Source organism: Mauremys reevesii, linkage group 8 (assembly GCF_016161935.1).
Source record: "Mauremys reevesii isolate NIE-2019 linkage group 8, ASM1616193v1, whole genome shotgun sequence".
NCBI lineage: Eukaryota > Metazoa > Chordata > Testudines > Geoemydidae > Mauremys > Mauremys reevesii.
Window position 1 is genome coordinate 41644767 of NC_052630.1, and position 26141 is coordinate 41670907.

Here is a 26141-nt window from a genome sequence, read left to right on the forward strand (position 1 = left end):
TGAGTCCCTGCTGTGGACTTTTTCCATCATAGCCTTGGAAATTCTTTCAAATACTTTTTCATTTCGTCTTTTGGAACGCAGTTCTGTTAGCACTGAATCCTCTCCCCATATAGCGATCAGATCCAGTACCTCCCGTGTAGTCCATGCTGGAGCTCTTTTTCGATTCTTAGGAGACTGCATTGTTACCTGTGCAGATGAGCTGTGCGTGGTCACCTGTGCTGATGAGCTCTCCACGCTGGGCAAGCAGGAAATGAATTTCAAAAGTTCGCAGGGCTTTTCCTGTGTACCTGGCCAGTGCATCCGAGTTCAGAATGCTGTCCAGAGCGGTCACAGTGGTGCACTGTGGGATACCACCCGGAGGCCAATACCGTCGATTTGTGGCCACACTAACCCTAATCCGATATGGTAATACCGATATTAGCGCTACTCCTCTCATCGGGGAGGAGTACAGAAACCGGTTTAAAGAGCCCTTTATATCGATATAAAGGGCCTCGTGGTGTGGACGGGTGCGGCGTTAAATCGGTTTAACACTGCTAAAATCGGTTTAAAAGCCTAGTGTAGACCAGGCCTTTGACTGTGCGAAGCCACTTCAGTGCAGCATGGTCAGTCTGCAGGTGGAAACACTGTCCCCAAACGTATGGGCGTAGCTTCTCCAGAGCATATGCAATGGCGTAACATTCCACTTCTGAGACTGACCAGTGGCTTTCCCTCTCAGAAAGTTTTTTGCTGAGACACAGGACAGGATGGAATTGTTGATCTGGTCCTTCTTGCATTAAAACTGCTCCTACATCATGCTCTGACTCATCTGTGGTTATGATGAACAGTTGGTCTAAGTCCGGGGCCCTTAGTACAGGGTCAGACGCCTTAAGCTGGTTAAAGGCTTTTTGACACTTCTCAGTCCACTGAACTGCATTTGGCTGTTTTTTCCTGGTCAGGTCTGTCAGTGGGGTGGCAATTTGGCTGTAGTGTGGTACAAATCGTCGGTAATACCCGGCCAAGCCCAAGGATTGGATCTGCTTCTTTGACTTAGAGACAGGCCAATTTTGGATAGCATTTACTTTAGCCTGTAGGGGGTTGATAGTTCCTTGACCCACCTGGTGTCCAAGGTATGTTACCCTGTTTAGGCCTATTTGACATTTTTTTGCCTTAATGGTTAATCCTGCCTCCCTTATGCACTGGAAGACAGCTTGGAGGTGTTCCAAGTGTTTTGCCCAGGAACCTGAGAATATGGCCACATTGTTAAGGTAGACTACTGTAAATTCTCCAAATCCAGCCAGAAGGTTATCTACCAGTCTCTGGAAGGTGGCGGGTAGCATTTCGCAGTCCAAAAGGGAGCACATTAAATTCATACAGCCCTACGTAGGTGATGAAGGTTGACCTTTCCTTGGCGGGGTCATCTAGCGGCATTTGCCAGTAACCCTTCGTTAAAGTCTAAAGTGGAGGAGAACTGGGCACATCCCAGTTTCTCCAATAGCTCATCTCTGCATGGCATTGGATAGTTTTCTGGGTGAGTTACAGCATTTAGTTTACAATAGTCCAGACAAAAGCAGATGTCCCCACCTGGTTTGGGAACCAGAACCACTGGAGAGGCCCAGGAACTCTCAGAGGGGGGGATTACACCCATCTGTAACATGTCCTTGATCTTCCTTTCTTGGTTTGAGGAGCCATCCGGTAGGGTTGGGTTCTAACTGAGAAAGCATCACCTGTGTCAATGGAGTGGTATGCCAGTTCTGTCCATCCTGGGGTGGCTGAAAACACTGGCCTGAAGCTGGTGCACAGCTCCTGGATTTGCTGTCGCTGCTTACACCCAAGGGTCATGGAAAGGTTCACCTCTTCCATGCCACCGTTGCTTTTTCCGTCATAGTAGAGACACCAAAGGCAGGGAGAGGAGATGAGTCCAGTGGGAAAGGACAGTTGAAATGGGCCATCTGGGAGAAGCTGAGTGAGGGCTTCAGCTGGCCTGAACTATCAGCTCCGACCCCAGAAGGAGGGTGGTGGCACTCCTGACCTCAGGAGGGGAAACCTATGGGAATTAGCACATGCAGACCCCAAAAGGAGGCCAGTGGGATCCCCTGAATCAAGGGGAACAAGAGCAGGACTTGGCAGGTGAAGGAGAAGTCTGATTTGCTATAAGAGATGTGATAAATGAGGCCCCACATAGGGGAAATTTTAGTTTAAAGTACGCTGGCCTGGGAATGAGTTCTTATGGGATCTGAGGGAGTGGAGGGCTGTGCGCCTGCAGGGCTATGCTGGGCCCAGGGCAGGTGAGATGGCTGTCTGTCACAGGCATGGCATAAAAGCCTGCTCTCGTGCATCATGGCACATTCTTTCTGTGGGACTGCAGGCAAGTCACTTATCCTGTGTGCCACCACCTGTGAAGTGGGAGAGTGAATGCAACTGAATCGCCTCAGAGAGCTGACACCACATTCATTAATGTTTGGAAAGCCTGGTGCTTCCTTGGCAAGGAAGGAAATTATTAATCATTGGCTTAGTTTAGTTTTTTCTTCTCTATCTGGCTAACCTTAGAGAGAGACTAGCCTGGGCACAGCTTGTCTTTCCCCTTTCCACACCACTGCTATGTGTCTGGTGGAGGGAATTTTGGTCTGATTTTGGTACTGGGCTTTCACTCTCATCAGCAGCCTGCTGCCAGGACAGGAAAGGGACCAAAGTGAGGACAACTGAGTGCAGCTGGGTTGATAGAGAAACGTCTTCCTCTGCTGGCCAAGGCCAAACAGCTGTTGTCTGGGGAACCTCAGAAGGCACACAAGTAAGACCAGGCAGGAGGTAAATGTGGGGGGACATTCAGGCTGGCACAGGCAGTGCTTGCATGCACCCCAGCTGCCCCTTGGGAAGACAGTTCATAGCCTTCATGAAACTGCGGCTTGTGGAGGAGGAAAGTCATTAGCATGCCAGTGGCTACAGAGCTAAATGTGTTTAACCGGCACAGCCTTGCTGGCTTACAGAGAATGAAAACTCCAGCAGCACTATGGCAAGCTACCTGCAGGCTTGAACTCTGTGGTGGGCTAAGCATGAGTCGCTCCCCCTGAAGATGGTGGCTCAAAGGGTTCCAAGAATTTGCCCTGGACATTGTCTGACCCTGACTGGGGAAGACTTGTCACCCCTGTCGCCCATGAGTTAGTTGCCCTGGGGCATGAGTCCTTGAGTGTTTGGAAGGGAATGTATGTGTCTATCGAAGTAGACAGGTACTGCTCAGACAGCCCCATGTGACTATGAGCATGCTTGGAGTCAGGGCTAGGGGGATGGAAAGAAGGAGGAGGCAAAAAATACTGCCCTCTTATAGGACAGGAGGGTGGAGGAGGGGCATCTTCCCAGCTGTGAGAGATTTCCTGCTTTGGAAGCATCTCCCAGGAGAAGCCCAGGCATGGCCTCCTCAGGCATGCTAAGGGGCTTCCATTCATTGAGCCATCACACCTGGAGCTGCAGAAGCAAATAAGAGCAAGACAGTAGCTCAACTCCACCCTACTAGCAGATCTTGCTGCAGGGCAGTGCCATTTTGTGTCCGCTCTGCAGGCAGCAAGGTTCATGAACGATTGGTTCAGGGCTGGTCACTGCATGGGCAGGAGGACTGTGCTTTGTCGCATGGAAAAGCATGATGTGTCTGTAGTATAGTCTCCATATATATTCACTGGCCTGGCACAAGGAACCCGCTCCCTCCAGCCCCACTTCCTGAAATGCAGGATCAGTAACACCAATGAAATAGCATTCTCTAGCCTCACGGGTGGCTTGTGCTCTCCTGGCCTGTTCTCCCTCCTCTTCCTTTTCCCATTTCTTCCTTTTGTCTCTTTATTTCTTGCCATCTCTTTTATCTTCTAATTCCTCCCTTTCCTTCCTTCTTGTTGGTGCCTTTTCTCCCTATTTTGCCATTCTCACCCCCCTTCTCTTCCCAAGCTGTTTCTCTTTCCCTTTTAGATCCTGCCTCTGCCCTTTCCCTGGCTTCCCTATCCATCACTCCCTCGCTGACTCCCCTGACAAACCCTCTCTCCTCCCAGCTTCCCCCTCTCTCCCACTGGCCCTTATAGCCTCCCTAAAACTGGCTTGGTCCATAGCTATTACCTTTTCAGATAAGGAGAGGGACCCACTGTGTCTGCGAGGCCTCTGGTTATTTCCTTTTGTTGGGCTCCAGTCCCTTCCGTTCTCCCTTGGTCCTGCCCCCACATCCTCATGCTGGGAACCATCCCTCTGTGGTTCTCAGTAGGGCTGAAGGTAAGGGGACCCAGCTGCACTACACTCTCTGTCCTTGATCACAGCACTGCCTGCGGAGGAGGTAGAGGAGGATGAGCTGCTTCACCAGAGCCCTGAACAAGTACTTCTTCCTCCCTCAGTTTCCTCTCCTGTTCCTACCTGGTCTCTGCTCCTCTCCCTTGGTGCCCAATGGGAGGGTTGGAGGATTGGGTGGAAGTGTAGGCTCCAGTAGGGTGAGGCAGAAAAGAGGGGCATTGTCCGATGTCTCTGCCACTGGCACCAACTGCTCCAGGCCTTCACCACCATCTGTAATGTGGATAGCATCACTCACAGCTCTGTGGCAAGGGCTTGGCTCTGTGGTGCCGTGACCGAGTGACCAGATGCCCCCATAAAACCAGCCACCTGACCTACCACTGAGGTCATAGGCCCCTCAAGGAGGTGAAGGGACTTGAGTGGCTGACTCACCCCTGATGTCACAGCCAGCAGGGAAGATGTCAGACAATCCCTCACATAAAGTGAATGTGTCATAGGGTGCAGGGCAGAGCAGAGGCAGGGGTAGGAGTGGAGACGGAGCCTGACCTGGAGGAACTCAGAAGATGATGGTGTGATAGTGAATGGGGCACTGAGGATGGGGTAAGTGCTGACCTGACAGAAGTTGTGTCTCTAAGATCTCAAAAATCATTTCAGATTTAGCTATGGTGCTACCAGACACTCACTGCTGTACCCTGTACTGCATGTTTGCACAGACTCCCAGAACTGGGGTGTGCCAGGGGAAGAGAATGTCCCAGCTTTTATTAATATACCTTATATTACAGCAGCAGTTAGAGGCTTCAGCTGAGATCAAGGCTCCATTAGGTGTTGTGCAAATTCAGAGGAAGACATGCACCCTGGCCTGAAGAACTTACTATCTAATGATCTTTAAGAACTCCTGGAGGATGGGGGAAGGTCCCATAGGAATGGAGATGGGTGAACATAGTACCTGTCTTTACAATGAGAAGGGTTTTTTTTAAGAGGTTTTTAAGGTCAGGCTTGACAAAGCCCTGGCTGGGATGATTTAGTAGGGAATTGGCCCTGCTTTGAGCAGGGGGTTGGACTAGATGACCTCCTGAGGTCCCTTCCAACTCTGATATTCTATGATTCTATGATTCAAAGAAGACCCAGGGAATTAGACCCAGTCAACCTAACTTTGATACCTTGAAAGACACTGGAACAAATTATTACACAATCAGTCTGTAAGCACCTGGAGAATAATAGGTTTATAAGGAATAGCCAGCATGGATTCCTAAAGAACAAATCATGCCAAACCAACCTAATTTCCTTCTTTGACAGGGTTACTGGCTAGTTGTTAGGGGGAAGCAGTAGATGTGATACACCTTGATTTTTAGTAAGGCTTTTGACACACTCCCATGACATTCTCATAAGCAAACTATGGAAATATGGTCTGGATGAAATTATTGTAAAGTAGATGCACAGCTGGATGAAAGAGTAGTTATCAGTGGTTCATTGTCAAACTAGTGGAGTCCAGCAGGAGTCAGTCCTGGATCCAGTACTAGTCTATATTTTCATAAATGATTTGAATAATGGAGTGGAGAGTATGCTTATAAAATTTGCAGATGGCACCAAGGTGAAAGCATTTTGGAGGCTAGGATTATAATTCTTAGGAAGGAAAAATCAAATGCACAACTACAAAATGGGGATTATCTGGCTAGGTGGTAGCACTGCTGAAAAGGATCTGGGAGTTATAGTGGATCACAAATTGAATACGAGTCAACAATGTGATGCAGCTGTGAAAAAGGCTAATATCATTGTGGAAGTAGAGCAAGAACTGACAGGGATTTCAATGCATGACAGTCTCTGTTAGCAAGAGTCAGGCTAGCTGTAACCTTAATAACACGAGATTTGTAGAAGCAAGGATTGTGTGAGACAAATGGGAAAGAACTCTGGGAGAAGTTGTTGCGACCTTGTGTCGATAAGGTGGAATGCAGACTAGCGTCTAAATAGAAGTGAGAAAAATAAGATATCTGTTGCTTATTATTGTATGTAGCAAAAAGTATAAACACTTGCTGTAATTGTTTACCTGTAGAGAGACCTGCCTAGGATGGGGAAACCCTGTGTCCTAGGGCACTCCCTCCTCTATACAATTGTAAAGAGAAAATAAAGTATTTGATTTTGCTGCACCCAACCAAAAAGTGAGAACTGAGTTTTTCTCTGACATCATTCTGGGTGTATTAACATGAGGGTCACATGTCAGACAGAGGAGGTAACTGTCCCACTCTACTTGGCACTGGTGAGGGCCCCAGCTGGAGTACTGTGTCCAAATCTTTAGGAAAGATGTGGATAAATTGGAGAGAGTCCAGAGGAGAACAACAAAAATGATGATAGATTTAAAAAAACCTGACCTATGCAGAAAGATTTAAAAATCTGGGCATGTTCAGTCTTGAGAAAAGGGATGGGAACCTGAGAAAAATCTTGAAATCTGGTAAAGGCTGGTATAAAGAGCACAGTGGATCAATTGCTCTCCATGTTCACTGAAGGCAGGAGAAAAAGTGATGGGCTTAATCTGTAGCAAAGGAGATTAAGGTTAGATATTAGGAAAAGCTTTCTAATGCTCAGGGTAGTTAAGCTCTGGAACCTCCATAAGTGGAGGTTTTTAAAAACCAGTTGGGCAAAGACCTGTCAGGGATGGTGTAAGTTTAGTTGGTCCTGCCACAGTGCAGAGGGCTGGACTTAATGATTTTTCAAGGTAAGTGCTGGCCATACATTTCTGTGACTCTCACAGGTCAGGATGTGAAACAGAGGCACCGAGTAGGGAGGTGACTTGCCCAAGGTCTCACACCCAGCCAGCAGTGCTGGGAATAGACCCCATGTCCCCTGCTGCCCAGTCCCATGACCTTATCAGTAGAGCAGCCTGCCTGCCACAGGGCACAGCCCTGCTGTATACTGCTTTCTTGGATGGTGATATTTCCCTGAACTGTATAGATATTTGCAGAGATGAAGGCAATTTATTTAGTTGCCTTTAGAAAGCAGCAGATTGTACCAAAGGGCAGGAATTGCCCCAGAAAGAGCCCGCTAGAATCTGCTACAAAGGCTTTGTGCTCCCTCCTGCAGCACTTTGTACAGCAGAGGGAGGGCAAAAGATATTGCCCAAGTCACCCCATATGTGTATGCAGAGCCCTGACGGAGCCAGCCAGAGCCTGAGTCACCAGAGCGATCCAGCAAGGGCAGCACAGGTTAAAACTGTGAAAGTTATTTGCCAGGGACTGTGAATGGTGGGAGGAAATCAGTAATGGAGATGAGAACCCTTGCTGTCCTGACTCACTAGGGGTTGCAGTCTTCCCTTCGCCGCCCCCCATTGAGCCGGGGTCTGAGGCAGGCTGTGTGGCGCCGGCCCATCGGACGCCATGTTGAGGGTCTGCCCCTTGCCTGCCCGTCTCGGTGGGCCATGGGGCTGTGCCAGGGGCCCCACCGGAGGACGATCGGGGGCCAGTGACCCCATCCCTCCACACACTGCGAGAAGAGCTGCGGGAGTTTCTAGAAGACGTCCGTGGCTCCCGCAATAAGGTGTAGCTCGATCTCCAGCAATGGGAGGATTTTCATCAAATCCTCGGGGCTGCAAGGGCCCTTATGGGGGAAGGTAAAAGGACTGGGAAGCAGGGTGCTGCGGCTTACCAGCGAGTCCGCAGCTTCCGTGACTTCTTGCTCACCTTTGGGGTGGGTCACGGTTTGCTGCCCAGCCCAATGGGGGCCGTGAGTGTCCCTTCTGGCGAGGATCTCCCCCAGCCCTCCTCATGGCACCTATCACCTTTGCAACATTGAACACCCAGGGCTGTAGGATGGGTGTCTCTGCAGATGCCAGGTGCTCTCCTTCCTTCGGGAGGGGGAGTACTCTGTGGTTTTCCTGCAGGAGACCCATACGGATCCAGCCGCCGAAGACAGCTGGTGACTGGAGTGGGGGGACAGGGTCTACTTTAGCCATCTCACAGTTCGTACAGCTGCAGTGGCTACCCTGTTCTCCCCCAACCTACGGCCCCAGGTCCTGGGGGTCGCTGAGGCTGTGCCAGGCCGCCTGCTGCACCTCCGGGTCTGCATGGAGGGGCTTGTGGTCAACCTCGTTAACGTCTATGCCCTGACATTGGGCCCGGAGTGTCTGCGTTTTTATCAGCAGGTGTCCGCCTTCCTCGGCTCCTTGGATCCTTTTGAGTGCCTGGTCCTGGGCGGGGACTTTAATGCCACCCTCGAGGAGAGGGACCGCTTGGGGACTGAGAAGAGCCCAGCCGCCGTGGATGTCCTCCGGGAGATTGTCGAACATAACTCTCTGGTGGAGGTCTGGCGCGACCACCACCCGGACGATGTCTCAACGTTTACCTATGTCCGGGTGGAAGCCCATCGGTCGTGCCACTCCCGATTGGACCGTATCTACTTGTCACGCTTCCACCTTTCACGGGCCCACTTCTCCAACATCTGGCCGACCCCTTTTTCAGATCACCATCTGGTCACTGTGACGGCCTCTCTCTGTGCGGAGAGGCTGGGGCCGGCCTATTGGCATTTCAACAACAGCTTGCTGGAGGATGTGGGTTTGTGGTGTCCTTCTGGGAGTTCTGGGTGGCCTGGCGAGGGTAGCGGTGAGCCTTTCCCTCGGTGCAGCGGTGGTGGGGCCTGGGAAAAGTGCATGCCCAGCTCTTCTGCTGGGGCGCCAGCTGACGGAGGGATGTGGCAATAGAGCAGTTGGAACGGGAGGTATTAGAGCTAGAGAGGCGTCTGGCCACCAGCCCTGAGGATCCATCCCTTTGCAGAGCATGCTGGGAGAAGTGGAAGGAGCTCTGGGCCCTTGAAGACCATCTGGCCCTGGGTGCTTTTGTTCAATCCTGCATCCGCCTCCTTTGGGAGATGTATCGCGGCTCCCGCTTCTCTTACACCCTGGAGAAAAAGAGGGGGGGCCAAGAAACACGTCACCTGCCTCCTGACAGAGGACGGCATCCCCCTCATGGATCCAGCGGAGATGTGCGAGAGGGCTAGGACCTTCTACACAAACCTTTTCTCCCTGGATCTGACCAATCCTATCGCTTGCAGAGTGCTCTGGGACGGACTCTCGATGGTCAGCGCTGGTGACCGGGTCTGGCTAGAGCTGCCTCTCTCTCTGGCCAAGTTCTCAGAAGCCCTCCACTGCATGCCCACCAATAAATCTCCGGGCATGGACGGGCTGACTGTGGAGTTCTACCGCATGTTCTGAGACGTCCTTGGCCTGGACCTAGTCACTGTCTGGGCCGAGTCCTTGCAGAGCAGGGTCCTCCGTCTCTCGTGCAGGTGAGCTGTGCTCACCTTGTTCCGTAGAAGGGGGACCTCTGTGACTTACGGAATTGGCGTCCCGTCTTGCTCCTCAGCACGGACTACAAAATTGTAGCGAAGGCCATCTTGCTGTGGCTGGGGGCCATGCTGGAGGACGTGATCCACCCAGACCAGACCTACACCATCCCAGGCCTTACCATCTTTGATAAACTGTATCTGGTCCGGGATCTCTTGGAGCTTGGGTGTTGGGATGGTCTGTCGTTCGCCATCCTGTCCCTGGATCAGGAGATGATGTTCCACAGGGTGGACCACGGGTATCTCCTGGGCACTCTGCGAGCGTTAGGTTTTGGATCCCAGTTTGTGGGTTTTCTCCAGTTGCTGTATGCTTCAGCAGAGTGTCTGGTCAGGCTCAACTGGACCCTGACTGAGCCGGTCAGCTTGGGTGGGGAGTACGGCAGAGGTGCCCCCTCTCGGGCCAGCTGTACTCTCTGGCAATCAAGCCCTTTCTCTGTCTCCTCCAAAGGAGGTTGATGTGGTTGGTGCTTCAAGAACTGGAGCTGCAGCTGGTCCTCTCAGTGTACACCGCCGCCGTGCTTCTTGTGGTCCAGGACCCAGGCAACTTGGCGCGGGTGGAGGCTTGCCAGACCGTGTACTCGGCGGCCTCCTCTGCCCAGGTCAACCGGGTCAAGAGCTCTGGCCTGGTGGTCAGGGGTGGGTGGCAGGTGAGCTCCCTCCCACCCATGCTTCAGGCCATCCGGTGGAGTGCGGGTCCGCTGCTTTATCTTGGCATTTGTGTAACCAGTAAGCCATGATTTCTGCTTCTTTGGCAACAGTAGGCCTGGTAATTCTGTAAGTGTCTGGTGGGTAAGTGGGTGAATGTTACAGAAAACACTTAGAGGACCCTGAGGTTGGAGTGGGCCTGTTGCTAGCCTGTACAGAGGGAAAGAGGCCTGGAAGGCAGTGCTTGTGTTGCCAGAGGCTGGTGGAGTCAGGGAGTTGACCCTGAACCAGCACAGACAAGATGACCGCTTGCTAAGGGCAGGTGATAGTAAGGTGTCTCACAGCCCTGGGTACCCCAGGAAGCATCTCAGTAAGTCTATATGTAAAATGGAAATTTCAAACCATTTCTAAAGATCCCTGTCACGCTTTTATTATCACTAGAGCTATGGCGTCTGCCTCCCTTTTACTGCTGCTTCCCAACAAGAAATTGAGTTGGTGAAAAGGGAAGTGCTCCAGTTCCTCTGATGCCTGGGCAGGCTGGAGACATATATTTGTGGAGAAGTCCCTCCTGGCAATAGGGTCAGCACAGCCAGTTCCTGTGACACTGTTCCCACAGCCCCTGATGTGTTGTGTTGGGGGGCTGAGGAATGACCAAACAAGTAAAAAAAGGATGCAAATTGCAAACGGAACAAAAATGAGCTCCAAGAATCATTCAAGGCCTGGAAAACCTGACTTACAGTTAGAGACTTAAGGAGCACAATCTAATTATGTTATCCAAGAGAAGGTTGAGAAGTGACTTGATCACAGTCTAAAAGTACCGACATGAGAAGATGACTTCTAAGAATGGAAAGTTCTTTAATGGAAAGTAGACAAAGGCAGAACAGCTCAGCGGCAAAATGCTCAGTGAGATTAGAGAGGCTATAAAACAAATAAATAAAAATCTCAATAATAATGGGGGATTTTAACTATCCCCATATTTATTGTTTACATGTCAGCTCAGGACGGGACGCAGAGATGAAGTTTCTTGACACCTTAAATTGTCAGCGATTCCTTGACGTCAAGGATTATCTCTTTCATAGGTTTTATTTCTCATAGGTCCTTTGGTGACTGAGGAGTCCGATTCTTGAGGCACAGGCTCATTGACAGATGTTGCAGGTGGTGTTGGAAGACAGGGTTGGCCCGCAACTGCTGCATGACAGTTGTCTTTCCTTTCTGTTCTGGCATTTTTCTGCGAGCAAGGCAGTTTTCCCCAAAAGTGGACATTGCCTCTCTGACAAGTCTTTGCCAGTTATCCCTATCCCGGGCTGCTGTCTCCCAGTGTGTGGTGTCAATGCCACATCCTTTGATGTTTATCTTGAAGGTGTATTTAAAGCATTTCTTTTGGCCTCCCCATTTCCTTTCTTCTTTGGTGGGTTGGGCATACAGCTGTTGTTTTGGTAAGCATACATCAGGCATGTGCACACAGTGCCCTCTCCACCTCAGCTGGTGCAAAATAATCAGCGCCTTAACATGGAAAATGTTGGCCTCTGTGAGGTCACTGACATTAGTGCGATGATCCTACCAGTTTATGTTGAAGATCTTCCAGAGAAAGTGCTGGTGCTGGCCTTCCAGGTGTTTTCTATATGTCTCCCAAGTCTCATAACTGTAGAGGAGAGTTGGGTTTACCACCGCTTTATAAACTAAAAGTTTAGCGTGTGTTCTGATGTTGTGATTGTTGAACACCCGGCGAGAGACTCTGCCAAAGGGGAAGGCTGACAAAGCGAATTCTGTGCTAAATTGCGACGTCTGTGTCTGCCCTCTGTAAGAGATGGCTGCCAAGATTCTACATTTTCCATTTCTTCTTTGTCAATATAGATCTTCCTTGCTGGGTTATATGATTGACAGGGGACCTGCCGGTGGAGAACTTTTATTTTGTTGATGTTACGAGTTAGCCCTAGGCTTTTGTAAGCTTTAGAGAAGCAATTAAGGGCTGTTTGTAGATCCTTGTGACGGGGCAGAGCAGCCCCGCACTGGTACAGCAGGGGTTAATCATTCCTTCCTAGCAGAGGAAGCCACGCCCTAGAAGCTCTGCTGGGCATGCTCCAACTGGAGAACAGATATAAAAGCCTGCAGATCAGCTCAGACTGGGCTGACCACCAGAGGAAAAATATGTACGCTGCCAGCTCCGGAAGAGGGAGAGCTGGCGAGCCAGGATCCAGGAGTCAGCCAAGCCGAGGCACTACCTGAGACCCCGACGGAGGACGTCACAGGGGAGATACAGACTGGAGGACCCCCTGCCCCAGATGAACTGGTATTCACAGTAGGAAGTGACCCAGGGGAACTTTAGAGACAAATAGCGTTAGAGCTGTGATGATGCTTGGTGTGTTGCGGGCAAATCCCCACTGAGTGAGGGGCAAGGAGAATTTGCCACTGACAGGGCCCTGGGTCGGGGCTCAGTGGAGAGGGCGGGCCCGTGTCCCCCTACCCCCTCACTCCCGAACTGTGAGGGATCTTGGATAGACTCTGGCTGCTAGGCCGCGTGACCCCACTCGGAGGGGGGTGTACATGGACTCTGGCCACTAGACTGTGCTATCCCCCTCGTAAGGTGGTTTATATGGACTCTGGCCACTAGGCCACTTGACCCCACTCGTAGGGGGGTGTATATGGACTCTGGCTGCTAGGACGGGCTACCCTGCTTGTAAGGGGGGTTATATGGACTCCAGCTGCTAGGCAACACTACCGCACCTGACAAGGGTGACAGTGGAGAGGAAGGCCAAGAGCCCATCACTGACTGCCCACAGAGAGGCGTATGTAGTGACTCGAGAGCGGTGAGATGTCAGCACCCCATCCTTCCCTGCCACAAAGGGGCACTGTGGTGCCCGACCCGCCACAATCCTCCTTTGATTGTGCTGTAGTTGCACACTCATCTGCATACTGGAGTTCCGTTATTGTTGCCGATATTACTTTAGTTTGGGCATGGAGACAAGAACGGTTCAAGAGGTTGCCGTCAATCCAATATTGGATGCCAATGCCCTGTGGTAGACAGTCTTGGGTTAAGGTTTTCATAGCTGCTGAGAAAAGGGAGAGTGCCAGCACAGAACCTTGTTTTACGCCAGTTCAGATGACAAAGGGCTCAAAGGTAGAGCCATTGCACAGGATGGAGGCAGTCATCTGGTCATGGAGGAGTCTTATAATGGTGATAAATTTGCGTGGCCAGATTTGACATAATTTTCCATAGAGCCTCATGGTTGACAGAGTTGAAAGCTTTGGTCAGATCGATAAAGGCCATATACAGCTCCTGGTGGTGTTCTTGAAATTTTTCCTGGATCTGCCTGGATGCAAAAATCATATCGGTTGTGCCTCATGATGGTCTGAAACCGCACTGGGACTCTGAGAGTACTTCATCTGCAAGAGGGAGCAGACGATTCAGTAAGATTCTAGCAAGGATCTCCCTAGCAATGAAGAGGAGGGCAATGCCTTGATAGTTGCACAGTTGGCCCTGTCTCCCTTTTTGAAAATGGTGATGATGTTAGCATTACACAAGTCATCAGGGATTTCTTCGGTGCACCAGATTTTGAGGAGCAGCAAGTGAAGCTTGTTAGTCAGTGTTTCTCCCCCCACTCTCAGTACTTCAGCTGATATGCCATCAGGGCCTGCTGCTTTATCGTTCTTCATTTGTTTAACTGCTTTGAAGACCTCCTCAGGTGTTGGTAGGTTGGCAAGCGTTTCCCAGACTGGGTACTGAGGGATGGAGTCGATAGTGTCAGCAGTCACAGTCAATTTTAGATCTAGAAGCTTTTGGTAGTGTTCCTTTCAGTGCTCTTTGATGGATTTGTTATCTTTAAGAAGGGTAATACCACTTTCGGATCTCAGAGGTGTGAGACCACATGAGCTTGGTCCGTACAGGGTCTTTGTTTCACAAAAGAAGTTCCACATATCATGTCTGTCAGCGAATGTTTGGATTTCTTTTGTTTTGTCCTCCCACCATTTGTTTTTGATTTCTTGGATCCTCCTTTGAACTTCAGCTTTGAGCTGATGGAAAGAACTCTGCTTCTCACCGGATAGTTTTGGCAGTCGCAGAAAGCTTTTCTCTTCACATTGAAAAGGGCTGTGATCTCAATGTTGTTGTTGTCGTCAAACTAATCCTGATGGCGGTGGGTAGCAAGTCCAATGGATTCCTTGCAAACCTCATGGATGGTCTGTTTTAGGGCTTCCCAGTCTTCTTTGATGCTTGTGCTATCATTTCCAGTGTTCATATGGCCAGTTTTTCACTGAGGAGTATTTGGAAGTTCTCTTGGTGCACTGGGGATTGAAGTCTTTGGATGTTGTATTGCTGTCTGTGTGATTTGGATTGCTTTCTATGTTTTGGTGAAATCCTGATGAACATGACTGACCTCTCTAGCGGTGGTCTGTCCAGCGATCATCAGCTCCTCTCGTGACATGGGTGACTTGGACACCTCTTAGATCCTGTTTTCTTACAACAACATAGTCTAGGAGGTGCCACTGTTTTGAGCAGGGGTGTTGCCAAGTTGTTTTGTACTTGATGTTTTGTCTGAAGATTGTGTTTGCGATCACAAGGTTGTGCTCTGCATATTTGCTGAGTAGAAGAATGCCATTGGAATTGGTCTTGCCCACTCCTTCCTTCCCAACAGTGCTACTCCATACACTAGAATCTCGGCCAACTCTTGTGTTAAAGCCCCCTAAGGAGGATTATCTTCTTTGTTTTGGGAATGGATGACACCATTCAGTGTAGAAGGATTCTTTCTCATAGACTCATAGACTTTAAGGTCAGAAGGGACCATTATGATCTTCTAGACCAGGCGTAGGCAACTTATGGCATGGGTGCCGAAAGCGGCACGTGAGCTGATTTTCAGTGGCAGTCAGATTGCCCAGGTCCTGGCCACCAGTCTGGGGAGCTCTGCATTTTAATTTAAATTTTAAATGAAGCTTCTTAAACATTTTAAAAACCTTATTTACTTTACATACAACAATAGTTTGGTTATATATTATAGACTTATAGAAAGAGACCTTCTAAAAACCTTAAAATGTATTACTGGCACGCGAAACCTTAAATTAGAATGAATAAATGAAGATTCGGCACAGCACTTCTGAAAGGTTGCCGACCCCTGTGACCTTCTGCACAACGCAGGCCACAGAATCTCACCCACCCACTCCTGTAACAAACCCCTGACCTATGGCTGAGCTATTGAAGCCCTCAACTTGTGGTTTAAAGACTTCAAGGTGCAGAGACCTATGCCCCACATGCAGAGGAAGACGAAAAAACTCCAGGGCCTCTGCCAATCTGCCCTGGAGGAAAATTTCTTCCCGATCCCAAATATGGTGATCAACTAAACCCTGAGCATGTGGGCAAGACTCACCAGCCAGACATCCAGGAAAGAATTCTCTGTAGTAACTCAGATCCCACCTAGCTAGTGTCCCATCACAGGCATTGAGCATATTTACTGCTAATAATCAAAGATCAATTAATTGCCAAAATTAGGCTATCCCTTCATACCATCCCCTCCATAAACTTATCAAGCTTAGTCTTGAAGCCAGATATGTCTTTTGCCTCCACTCTTCCCCTTGGAAGGCTATTCCAGAACTTCACTCCTCTGATGGTTAGAATCTTCATTTAATTACAAGTCTAAACTTCCTGATGGCCAGTTTATATCCATTTGTTCTTATGTCCACATTGGTACTGAGCTTAAATAATTCCTCTCCTTCCCTGGTATTTATCCCTCTGATATATTCATAGAGAGCAATCACATCTCCCCTCAGCCTTCTTTTGGTTAAGCTAAACAAGCCAAGCTCTTTCAGTCTCCTTTCATAAGACAGGTTTTCCATTCCTTGGATCATCCTAGTAGCCATTCTCTGTACCTGTTCCAGTTTGAATTCATCCTTCTTAAACATGGGAGACCAGAACTGCTCACAGTATTCCAGATGAGGTCTCACCAGTGCCTTGTAGAATGGTACTAACACCTCCTTATCTTTACAGGAAATATCTCACCTGATGCATCCCAAGACTGCATTAGCTTTTTTCATAGCCATATCACATTGGCGGCTCATAGTCATCCTGTGATCAACCAATACTCTGAGGTCCTTCTTCTCCTCTGTTACTTCCAAGTGATGCGTCCCCAGTTTATTAATTCTTGTTATTAATCCCTAAATGCATGACCTTGCACTTTTCATTATTAAATTTCATCCTACTACTATTACTCCAGTTTACAAGGTCATCCAGATCTTCCTGTAGGATATCCCGGTCCCTCTCTGTACTGGCAATACCTCCCAGCTTCGTGTCATCTGCAAACTTTATTAGCACATTCCCACTTTTTGTGCCAAGGTCAATAATAAAAAGATTAAATAAGATTGGTCCCAAAACTGATCCCTGAGGAACTCCACTAGTAACCTCCTTCCAGCCTGACAGTTCATCTTTCAGTATGACCCGTTGTAGTCTCCCCTTTAACCAGTTCCTTATCCACTTTTCAATTTTCATATTGATCCCCATTTTTTTCAATTTAGCTAATAATTCCCCATGTGGAACTGTATCAAATGCCTTACTGAAATCGAGGTAAACTAGATCCACTGCGTTTCCTTTGTCTAAAAAATCTGTTTCTCCTTCTTTGAGAAGGCAATCAGGTTGATTTGGCACAATCTACCTTTTGTAAAACCATGTTGTATTTTGTCCCAGTTACCACTGACCTCAATGTCCTTAACTACTTTTTCCTTCAAAATTTTTTCCAAGACCTTGCATACTACAGATGTCAATCTGACAGGCCTATAGTTGCCCGGATCACATTTTTTTCCTTTCTTAAAAATAGGAACTATGTTAGCAATTCTCCAGTTATAAGATACGACCCCTGAGTTTACAGATTCATTAAAAATTCTTGCTAATGGGCTTGCAATTTCATGTGCCATTCCTTTATTATTCTTGGATGAAGATTATCTAGACCCCCCAATTTAGTCTCACTAAGCTGTTCGAATTTGGCTTCTACCTTGGATGTGGTAGTAGCTACCTCCATATCCTCATTCCCATTTGTCATCCTTCCATTATCCCTAAGCTCCTCATTAAAGACAGAGGCAAAGTGTTTGTTTATGTATTGGACCATGCCTAAATTATCCTTAACCTCCACTCCATCGTCAGTGTTTAGTGGTCCCATTTCTTCTCTTTTTGTTTTCTTCTTATTTATATGGCTATAGAACCTTTTACTATTGCTTTTAATTCCCTTTGCAAGGTCCAACTTTCTCACTTTATCCCTACATGTTCTGACCTCAATAAGGTAGCTTTCTTGCTGATCCCTCCCATCTTCCTCTCCTTGTAGGCTTTCTGCTTTTTCTTAATCACCTCTCTGAGATGCTTGCTCATCCAGCTTGGTCTACAACTCCTGCCCATGAATTTTTCCCCTTTCTTGGGATGCAGGCTTCTGATAGTTTCCGCAACCTTGATTTGAAGTAAATCCAGGCCTCCTCCACCTTTAGATCCACAAGTTCTTTAGTCCAATCCACTTCCCTAACTAATTTCCTTTGTTTTTTAAAGTTAGCCCTTTTGAAATCAAAGGCCCTAGTCACAGATCTATTTTTGTTTATCCTTTCATTTAGTTTGAACTGAATTAGCTAATGATCGCTCGAACCAAGGTTGTCCCCTAGAACCATTTCTTCTAAGAAGTCCTCACTACTCACCAAAACCAAATCTTCAACTACTTGGTGAAGGAATCCATCAGCTATTGCACCCAGGAAAATCTGAGCCCTATTATTATTACTAGCACCTGTCCTCCAGTCTATATCTGGGAAGTTAAAGTCTCCCATGATCACACAATTCCCATTAGTATTTACTTCATGAAAAACATTAAAAGAGATCTCTATCCATATCCAAATCGGATCCCGACGGTCTATAGCACACCCCAAGTACTATCCCAGGGGAGGCTCTAGTAGCTTTCTTCCCCAATGTGATTTTTGCCCAGACAGACTCTGTCTTACCCATTCCATCACTTCTTATTTATTTACAGTCTACCTCATCATTGATATACAATGCTACTCCACCACCTTTGCCTTTATTTCTATCATTCCTAAACAGCACATAGCCTTCAATACCTGTACTCCAGTCATGACTATTATTCCACCATGTTTCTGTTATCCCTTTAATATCTGGTTTCACTTCCTGCACCAATAGCTCTGGTGCCTCCATTTTGTTACCTAGGCACCTCACATTAGTGTACAAACATCTTAATTTTTGCTGTTTGGCTTCTCTCACATTCTTTACACGATTAGGCACAGACATTCTACCGACAGCATCACCTATTAAACTGGTATCTACACTACCCTTCCTCCTTATGTCCACGGCTGTATCCTTTCTTACTTTGTTTTCTTCCCTCTCAATGTTAAAATCCGGTGTGGAGATTACCTAGGCCTGGTCTACACTACGAGTTTATTTCAAATTTAGCAGTGTTAAACCGAAGTAACGCTACACCCGTCCACACAACGAAGCCCTTTATTTCGATATAAAGGGCTCATAATATCGATATCTGTACTCCTCCCCGACGAGGGGAGTAGTGCTGAAATTGGTATTGCCATTTTGAATTAGGGTTAGTGTGGCCGCAATTCGATGGTATTGGCCTCCGGGACCTATCCCACAGTGCACCATTGTGAACGCTCTGGACAGCAATCTGAACTCAGATGCACTGGCCAGGTAGACAGGAAAAAGCCCCGCAAACTTTTGAATTTCATTTTCTGTTTGCCCAGTGTGGAGAGCTGATCATCACAGGTAACCATGCAGAGCTCATCAGTACAGGTATCCATGCAGTCTGAGAATCGAAAAAGAGCACCAGCGTGGACTGTACAGGAGGTACTTGATCTGATCGCTATATGGGGAGAGGATTCCGTGCTAGCAGAACTATGTTCCAAAAGACGAAATGCCAAAACATTTGAAAAAAATCTCCAAGGGCATGATGGAGAGAGGCCACAACAGGGACTCACTACAGTGACGCATGAAAGTTAAGGAGCTCAGACAAGCCTACCAGAAAACCAAAGAAGCAAATGGAAGGTCCGGGGCAGGGCCGCAGACATGCCACCACCACTACCGCACCCCTGACCATGGATTCCGAGGAGGGGGTAATCTCAGCCATGCCTGAGGATTCTGCGGATGGGGAAGATGCGGAGGAAGAAGAGGAGGACAAGCTTGCAGAGAGCACACAACACTCCGTTCTCCCCAACAGCCAGGATCTTATTCTCAGCCTGACTGAAGTACCCTCCCTACCCTCCCATCCCAGACAGTGAAGCCATGGAAGGGACATCTGGTGAGTGTACCTTTGTAAATATAAAACATGGTTTAAAAGCAAGCTTTTAAAATGATTAATTTGCCCTGAGGACTTGGGATGTATTCGCGGTCAGTACAGCTACTGGAAAAGTCTGTTAACGTGTCTGGGGATGGAGCAGAAATCCTCCAGGGACATCTCCATGAAGCTCTCCCGGAGGTACTCCAAAAGTCTTTCCAGAAGGTTTCTGGGCTGTGCAGCCTTATTCCGTCCTCCATGGTAGGACACTTGACCACGCCATGCTAGTAGCAAGTAATCTGGTATCATTGCATGACAAAGCCTGGCAGCGTATGGTCTCGGTGTTTGCTGGCATTCAAGCAACATCCGTTCTTTATCTCGCTGTGTTATCCTCAGGAGAGTGATATCATTTGTGGTAACCTGGTTGAAATACAGGAATTTAATTAAGGGGACAGAGGTGGCCGTTCCTACGGGGCTGTTTGCCTGTGGCTGAAAAGAAATCCTTCCCTGCAGTTAGCCAAGCGGGGGTGGGGGGATGGGAGGTGGATTGGTGCTGAGCTTTTTGCGTTTGGCTAGCAGGGATCTTCCCTGATACCAGCCACACGGTGTGGGGAGGCATAAAGCGATCATCCCAAAGAATTGGATGGGCGGGGGGAGGGGGTTAGTTTGTTTGCTGCTGCTGCATGTTAACAGGAAAACCGCAGCACTCAACGGGCTTTGCTTGGTATGTGGGAAAGGAGGGCGCTGGATATATGAAGGCTGCAGAAGCCAAAAGACAGTGGCTTACCATGGCTGCATGCAAGCCGAATTCTGTTGCCCGGACCTGCGTCTGTGATCTCTAACACCAAAGCCGCAGACACTCAATATTAAGATGCAAAATGCGACCTTGTACTGAAATCACATGTGCTATGTAATGTGAATAGTGTTCTTCACCGTGAAAGAGTATAACCATTGTTCTGTAAAATTTATCTTTTTAAATACTTCTCTCCCTTTTTTCCCTCCCTCCCACAGCTGCAAATTTTTCAAGCCTTCCTCCTCCATCCCGAAGGCTATCTCAGATGAGGCGGTGAAAAAAAAGGACACGAGACTAAATGTTCTCGGAAACCATGGAATCGACCCACAATGAAAGAGCTCATCTGAATGAGTGGAAGGATGCGGTATCAATGTACAGGAAAGATGCCAGTGAACGTGAGGACAGGAGGGACCAATGTGAGGACAGGAGGGATGAACATGAAAAGAGGAGGGATGAATGTGAAGAGAGGTGGCGGCAGGAAGATCAGCGGTGTCGAGATGCAACGCTGGGACTGCTGCGTGATCAAACTGACATGGTCCGGTGTCTAGTGGAGCTTCAGGAACGGCAGCAGGATCACAGAGTGCTGCTACAGCCACTGTATAACCGCCCTCCCACCTCTCCAAGTTCCATAGCCTCCTCACCTAGAGGTGTAAGAACGTGGCGGGGGGAAGGCTCTGTGCACCCGCCCACTTCACCCCAGTGGACAGCCCAAGCAAAAGGCTGTCATTATTTTGAACTTCTGAAGTGGCCTTTTCCTTCCCTCCTATCCTCCTCCCAAACCCCACCTGGGCTACCTTGTCAGTTCTCTCCCTCTTTTTATAATCAGTTAATAAAGAATACATGATTTTTAAATGATAGTGTCTTTTTCCTTAGAAAGCAAGCTGTGATCGAAGTGGGAGGGTGGGTTGCTTACAGGGAATGAGTCAATCAAGGAGGCAGGTTTTCATCAAGGAGAAACAAACAGAACTTTCACACTGTAGCCTGGCCAGTCATGAAACTGGTTTTCAAAGCTTCCCTCATGCGCAGCACTTCCTGGTGTTCTCTTCTAATCGCCCTGGTGTCTGGCTGCGCGTAATCAGCGGCCAGGTGATTTGCCTCAGCCTCCCACCCCGCCATAAAAGTCTCCCCCTTACTCTCATAGAGATTGTGGAGCACACAGCAAGGAGCAATAACAATGGATATATTGGTTTGGCTGAGGTCTGAGCGAGTCAGTAACGTGCGCCAGCGTCCCTTTAAACGTCCAAATGCACATTCTACCACCATTCTGCACTTGCTCAGCCTGTAGTTGAACAGCTCCTGACTACTGTCCAGGCTGCCTGTGAGGGCTGGTCTCATCTTTGTATTCTGGTGCTTCAGGGCAGGAGAAAGCAAGTCACAAAGTTCCATGAAAGTGCCCTTACGCATGCGAAAGTTTTGCAGCCACTGGGAATCATCCCACACCTGCAACACTATGCGAAAGTCCCACCAGTCTGGCTGCTCTGTTTCCGGTGCCCAGAATGCACATGGTTCCATCTACCACCACAGTTAGGGAATGCACATTCTACCACCATTGACCTGCACTTGCTCAGTCACTACCTGTAGTTGAACAGCTCCTGACTACTGTCCAGGCTATCGCCACTGTGAGGGCTGGTCTCATCTTTGTATTCTGGTGCTTCAGGGCAGGAGAAAGCAAGTCACAAAGTTCCATGAAAGTGCCCTTACGCATGCGAAAGTTTTGCAGCCACTGGGAATCATCCCACACCTGCAACACTATGCGGTCCCACCAGTCTGTGCTTGTTTCCCGGGCCCAGAATCGGTGTTCCATGGGTATAACCTGCCCCATTACCAGCATGATCTCCAAAGCGCCGGGGCCCGCGGTTTGAGAGAATTCTGTGTCCATGTCCTCATCGCTCTCATCGCTGCGCTGCCATAGCCACCTCTTCCTCACTTGGTTTTTCAGGTCCTGGTTCAGCATAAATTGCATGAGAATGCGCGAGGTGTTTACAATGTTCACGACTGCTGTCTTGAGCTGAGCGGGCTCCATGCTTGTTGTGGTATGGCGTCTGCGCAGTTCACCCAGGAAAAAAGGCGCGAAACAGTTGTCTGCCGTTGCTTTCACAGAGGGAGGGGTGAGGCTGTACCCAGAACCACCAGCATCAGCGTTTTTTGCCCCATCAGGCATTGGGATCTCAACCCAGAATTCCAATGGGCAGGGGAGACTGCGGGAACTATGGGATAGCTATGGGATAGCTACCCACAGTGCAATGCTCCAGAAATCGACGCTAGCCTCGGTACATGGACGCACACCTCCGAATTAATGTGCTTAGTGTGGCCGCGTGCACTTGACTTTATACAATCTGTTTCCAAAAATCAGTTTCTGTAAAATCGGAATAATCCCGTAGTGTAGACATACCCTTAAAGAGAGCATAATGAGTCTGCTCTACAGCCATATGGCTTTTAGCTCATGCAGTACAGGCTCATGCACTAAACTCCAGAGGTCCCAGGTTTGATCTCACCCGCTGACAACCGGGGTCTGTCAGCGTTACACTAGGCTCGTCAATCAAGCAGTAGACAGTCCTGGACCCGAAGATCTTACACTCAAAACAGACAGATACAGGCTGGTATAGGGGCAAAACACACCAACAGTGTGAACAGCGTGATGGCAGAAAACATCAAGTTTGTTCCACATTTGTGGGGCAGAGGGTTGTAAGGTTTAGTTAGAAGGGGATACGCTAAATGGGAAGAGTGAACTTTACAGGGAAGGGTGAAGGGGGACAAGGGTTAAAAGACAGGAAAAAAAGGGTAGGAATAAATGATCAGTTTTCAGAAGGAGAGCCGTAAATAGGGGAGTCCCCCAGGGGCTGTACTGGGACCAGTCCTATTCAACACATTCATGAATCATCTGGAAAAAGGGGTAAACAGTGAGATGGCAAAATTTGCAGATGACAAAACTACTCAAGAAAGTTAAGTCCCAGGTAGACTGCGAAGAGCTACAAAAGGATCTCTCAAAATTGGGTGACTGAGCAACAAAATGGCAGATGAAATTCAGTGTTGATAAGAGCAAAGTAATGCACATTGGAAAACATAGTCCCAACTATACATAGAAAATGATGGGGTCTAAATTAGCTACTATCACTCAAGAGAGAGATCTTGGAGTCATTGTGAATAGTTCTCTGAAAACATCCACTCAATGTGCAGCAGCAGAGAAAAAAGCAAACAGAATATTGGGAATCATTAAGATAAGACAGACAATATCATATTGCCTCTATATAAATCCATGGTATGCCCACATTTTGAATATTGAGTGCAGATGTGATCGGCCCATCTCAAAAAAGATATATTGGAATTGGAAAAGGTTCAGAAAAGGGCAACAAAAATGATTAGGGGTATGGAACTTCTGCCATATGAGGAGAGATTAGTAAGACTGGGGCTTTTCAGTTTGGAAAAGAGATGACTAAGGGGGCGGGATATGTTAGCGGTCTATAAAATCATGAGTGGTGTGGAGAAAGTAAATAAAGGAAGTGTTATTTATTCCTTCTCATAACACAAGAACTAGGGGTCAACAAATGAAATTAATAGGCAGCAAGTTTAAAATAAACCTCTGGGACACCTGAAATTGGCATTGGCCACTGTCAGAAGACAGGATACTAGATGGACCATTGGTCTGACCAGGTATGGCTGTTCTTAAGTTCTTTTGGCATAGGACAAAAGGAGGATAAGAGGGGCAGGTGTGAAGATTGAGGGAGGGGGATAAGTCAAAGAGCCAGTCAGCACAGGGCAGAAAATGTGCAGTCAGGACTGTGGACAACTGTGACATCACAGAAATCCAGACGTCCCTGCTTTGGTGGCTTCTGCAGGTGCTTGCTGGCTGGAGACTCTGTCTGGTTCCTCCCTGCAGCCACATGGCAGAAAGAGATGGCAGAGGCACCGCATAGGTCATAGTACACCCGGAGGGGGGCTGTTTCCACTGCACAGGTCTGGGGGTGCTACAGGGAAGAAGGAGACCCATCTGGGACCCATTTTACCCACTCCTTCTCCAATGCAGCAGTCCCAGCTTTAGATGCTTCTGCAGCTGCTCCTACCACCTTGAGCTTCTGTTTCTCCGAGTTGGCCAGACCACTGATGAGTGGTACACGGGGATATAACCAGGAGCCATGAGATGAAAGAGAAAAGGAAATTTTTAGAAGGTGAGAAGAATAGTGACATAGGTTTGCTCTCATTCTTAAAAGCGCGCACACACACGCACACACGCACGCACACAAAGTTGTGGAAGTTTGATCACTTTAGAGTGATTTACAGTTTGACTAGATGAAGCTCAGGAACATGTACTCTAGGGAAACTCTTGCCTGGACCATGAAAGGTGTGACAAGATGGGACACAACAAACCTTTTCTGATTCTAAAGTCTATCCTTGTTTTTAGAAAGCATCATGGGACTTTCAGTCTCCTCCTGCCATGCACCAGGAGATGTCAGCTGAATGCCTTGTCTGGAAGATAACAGCCAGCAGTGCATCATCTACATTAGCAATGGGTGGGAGCCCTTTGCCTCTGCAGAAACAAGGAGTAAATGCCAAGCCAAGAGCACCATCCATTCTACGCTGATAGCTACAGAGAAAACCGTCAAAAATCCCTTCAAAAACTATCCTCACTCCAGACTCTTGTGCTGTTAATAAATGACTCCATATCATTCTGCTATTAATAAGTGACTGTTCTGTACTATTTTTTTCCTAGAGGATTCTGACAGAGAGAAAGAATGCCCCTTCCCCAAATCCCATAGTAGACACTCAAACCCTACATCATTTATAACTTGTCAGCTCAAGGTTTATTGACCCCTGCTCATTCTGTCCAGGTATTATATACAGGGTTGGTTTCGCTCTCCTTACAGCAGTACAATCTGGGACCCTTTGGTTAGCATGCTTCTCCTTTCTCTCATTTGGAAGCAGCCTGTGTTTTAACACTAAGAAGCAGCCTTCAAATCTAAATCATGCAAATGAGAGTTTATTTTTAACCTGCTCTGCATTCTGACAAATACTGACTTTGGCAGGATATTTTTGCAGTGTCACAATGCCAGATTAAGCTTGGAAACATCCCCACAAGGGCTCCTGGAGGGACAAATAAATGACCAAGGATCTCATGGACTGAAAGCATGAATATTACATAACAGACACATGCCCCTTTCCTCTTGGAAATCCCAAGGTATCTGCATCAAACTGTGATACTCCTCACTTTGTCAGCATTTACATGTATGTGAAACAACCATAGTAGTTCAAGCAATATCAATAGCTTACATAATTATTCAGGTGCTAGCAGTCGTGATTCTAATAGCACATTCCATTTGCAAGGGTTTCCCAGGCACTCTGTAAGCTGTATACCATTATTCAGGAACCCCTTCACCCACTGCTGAAATGCAGCAACCTCTGATGGGGAAGGCTGCAGCTGTTTAACAGGGTATAACAATGCTACACAAAATATTAGGCCAAGAAATGAAGAAGAGGAATGAAGCTTTCAATAATCCAGACAGTAAAACTCAGTAACCATTTGATGGTTCTCAAGTCATCATCCACTGTTCCATTTTTGAGCAACCTGATTCAAAAGAAAGCACAGCTCCTGACAATTCTCTCCAAGGCCACCTCCATACTGCCAACTTCCTGAACTGCTCCCAGTGCAGAGGCCAGAGATGGAAATGGCCACACTGAGGAGTCCATGCACAAGGGGCCATACATACATATCCTCTCCACAGTATCTCTCCAGGGCACTGATATTACCAGTCACTGTCCTTCCTCAGAAATGTAATGTGACAGGGTCAGGCCAGATGTCTACAGGAGAGTGATAGAAGGCAGATATATTAGCCCCAGGTTAAGTAGGTCCCCTTTCCCTGGGTAAGGTAACAAGAAAGGTTCCAGAACAATCAGGAATT

The 26141-nt window shown here is 48.1% G+C and overlaps 1 long non-coding RNA gene across 1 annotated transcript; it reads left to right on the forward strand.

The window, feature by feature from the left end:
- Nucleotides 1-4724: 4724 nt before the first annotated feature.
- On the forward strand, nt 4725-24923 carry LOC120369711. The gene is made up of 2 exons (XR_005583350.1): nt 4725-4836; nt 24647-24923. It is a non-coding gene; the product is annotated as an uncharacterized LOC120369711 (long non-coding RNA).
- Nucleotides 24924-26141: the final 1218 nt, after the last annotated feature.